At 40.0% G+C, this 2,940-nt stretch overlaps 1 pseudogene; it reads right to left on the reverse strand.

The window, feature by feature from the left end:
* Positions 1-2,240: 2,240 nt before the first annotated feature.
* Positions 2,241-2,672, reverse strand: LOC136163980 (small ribosomal subunit protein eS21 pseudogene; annotated as a pseudogene).
* Between the last annotated feature and the right edge of the window lie 268 nt (positions 2,673-2,940).

Here is a 2,940-nt window from a genome sequence, read left to right on the forward strand (position 1 = left end):
TTCTTCATAGCTTGCTTTAAAAAAAAGCACCTGTGCTTTTAATAGGAGAATTCCTGATGCTATTTCCTCTAACAAGAACCACTAACTGGGAGATCATGTTGACTTAAAACAAATAGACTGCCGATTATTTTTCCAATAAAAATAAGTCTATTGGTATCAGTAGCAGATTGCAATTTGGTGTCTGAAATGATGGCCAGCTATATATAAGTCTCAGTACAGGAAAGACAGGACAACTCTTTTAAAGGTGGGTAAAGGATATTGGGAGGACTATAGTAAGCAAAGAGTCCATTAGAAGAACTGAGAGCATTTTGTTTGTCTGAGTTATCACTGTCTCTCATGGATTGAGTCTGCCAAGAAAGAAGAGAAAATCCTTTCCTGTTGGGCTTTGCTATTGTCATATGGCCTGAGAGTTCCCCTTTCTGGCCTCCTGACTATTTTAATGCCTTCTTTTTATTAATCTTTATATTCCTCCATCTTTGATCAAGATCTTTCTCTGAAAGTCCCTCTGATCAAGAGTCAGGTTTTCTGGTTTCAGCAGCTTATTTTACCCTCAAAGTCAGGAAGAACCTTTCTGGATGTAGTATCCCATGTCAGAGGGAAAGCACACTGAAAACTATTGAGATCATATTTGAGTAACAAAGAGGAGTAGGAAGAAGAACTCACAGGCACTTTCTATCTAAAGTCCATATGTTTTAAATTATAGACGTTGGAGATCACTCAAAGCTTTGTCATCATCAAAAGTTTGGCAGGCAAACTTCCAAAGCATCTGGTTCAGATGTCTTAGGAAAGCTGTCTCAACATGTCAGCCACTTCATTTATGGGAAGTCTTTACTTTAGATCACCAGTTTATGTGCAGGTACAGTCAGCATTGGGTATGGGTATTTAGGAGTGTCCTATGAATCCAGAAAATGTCTATTCCCTGGAAAGCAGTGGTACAAATGTTGGTTAGCAGTACCAGACAGGGGTCTTTTCAGTAAGGTTGAAGGGAATCTTTTTGTGTATATATATACATTTTAATATATGAGGTCTTCATGGTGCAAAGTATAAGGAGGTTGTTGTTGGTCAGTTGTTAAGTCTTATCTGACTCTGCAACCCCACGGACTGCAGCATGACAGTTTCTCTCTCCTCCACCAACTGCCAAAGTTTGCTCAGATTCATGATCATTGAGTCAGTGATGCTATCTAACCATCCCATCCTCTTTTGCCCCTTTCTCCTTTTGCTGTCAACCTTTCCCAGCATCAGAGTCTTTTCCAATGACACATCTCTTCTCATCAGGTGGCCAAAGTGTTGGAGCTTCAGCTTCAGTAACAGTCTTTCCAATGAATGTTCAGGGTTGATTTCCTTTAGGGTTGATGGGTTTGAGACCTTGCAGTCTAAACGGACTCTTAAGAATCTTTTCCTGCATCACAATTTGAAAGCATCAACTGTTTGATATTCAAATTTCTTAATGGTCCAACTCTTCTTTATACTCCATCCATACATAACTACTGGAAAAACAGTAGCTTTGACTTCCTGAACCTTTGTCAGCAAAGTGATGTCTCTGCTTTTTAATATGCTGTCTAAGTTTGCTATAGGTTTTCTTCCAAGGAGCAAGTGTCTTTTAATTTTATGGCTACAGTCACTCTCTGCAGTGATTTTGGAGACCAAGAAAATAAAATCTGTCAGTTCTTCCATTTTTTCCCCTTCTATTTACCATGAATTGATGAGACCAGATGTGATGATCTTACTTTTTTTAATGCTGAGTTTCAAGTCAGCTTTTTCACTTCCCCCTTTCACCCTAATCAGTAGGCTCTTAAGTTCCTCTCCATTTTCTGCCAACAGAGTGACACCACCTGCATATCTGAAGTTGTTGATATTTCTCTTTAGCCACAGAAGAGGCAGTAGCCTGTGCAAAAGAAAAAATTCTGTATGTAAAACATACAGACCATGACAAAAACATAAATATCCTTTGATTTTTATATAAAAAAACATATTTATATAGACAAAGAATACTGTATGAAATCTATCTGCCAGAACTTAAATGGCTCATTAAAATGTCCAGTAAATGTAGTAACAGACTTCCTTGGTTTGTATGTTTAACAAATGGGACAAGTAAGGTAGGCAGTTTTTGCAACCTTGTTAGCATTTTCCCACCAATTTGACTCATGAATGCCTTCATTTTGTCAATAGACAAATAGTTCAATGCATGTACAGTGGGGAAGAGTGGGGTTTTTTTATTTTTTTAGGTTTTCACTATTTATTTATAACAAATATTCCATGTCCTGGATCCTCTTCAGTAAGAAGTTCTTTGAGACGATGCCCGCAGCCTTGGCCAGCCGGAGAATGGAGTCATCTGACTCGTCCATCCTGCGAATGGCCCCGCAGACAGTGTAGGTTTTAAACTGGCCGTTGAACCTGCCTGTCACCTTGTCAACCTCGGCCATGTTCATCTGGATGGATGCGTGGTCCTTGGCGCCGACGATACGGTTGCTGGCAGAGCGTTTCCGCAGCACATACAGGTCCACGAACTCACCAGCATCGTTCTGCTTGTTGAGCGAGCATCTCAGGCCCACACCGTCCCCTTTGCCTGGACGCCAGCTGTGCGACTGCAGGAGAGTGGGAATTTTTAAAGTCTGTGGCAGGACTGAGTTGTTATTTGGTCCAGATTTGGTAAATGGGAATCCCACAATCATTTGCTCAATAGCTTTAAACAAAAAGGCAGTGGCAGTAATGGTTCTAACAAGGCAGGTAAACCCATGCAAGAGTCCAGTTGCTATAGTACCTTTTTGGCTATAACACCCTATATAGGTAATTTGTGACCTCTGTTTTTTGAGTGAATATCCTGAGGACAAACACTTTTTTATATATAGAAAGGCAAAAGGAAATCTGATAATTTGGATACTCAAGGGCAGGTGGGTTCATTAAATTCTCCTTTAAGTTGTTATAGGCTGTATCATCCAG

This window comes from Muntiacus reevesi, chromosome 3 (genome assembly GCF_963930625.1).
Source record: "Muntiacus reevesi chromosome 3, mMunRee1.1, whole genome shotgun sequence".
Lineage (NCBI taxonomy): Eukaryota > Metazoa > Chordata > Mammalia > Artiodactyla > Cervidae > Muntiacus > Muntiacus reevesi.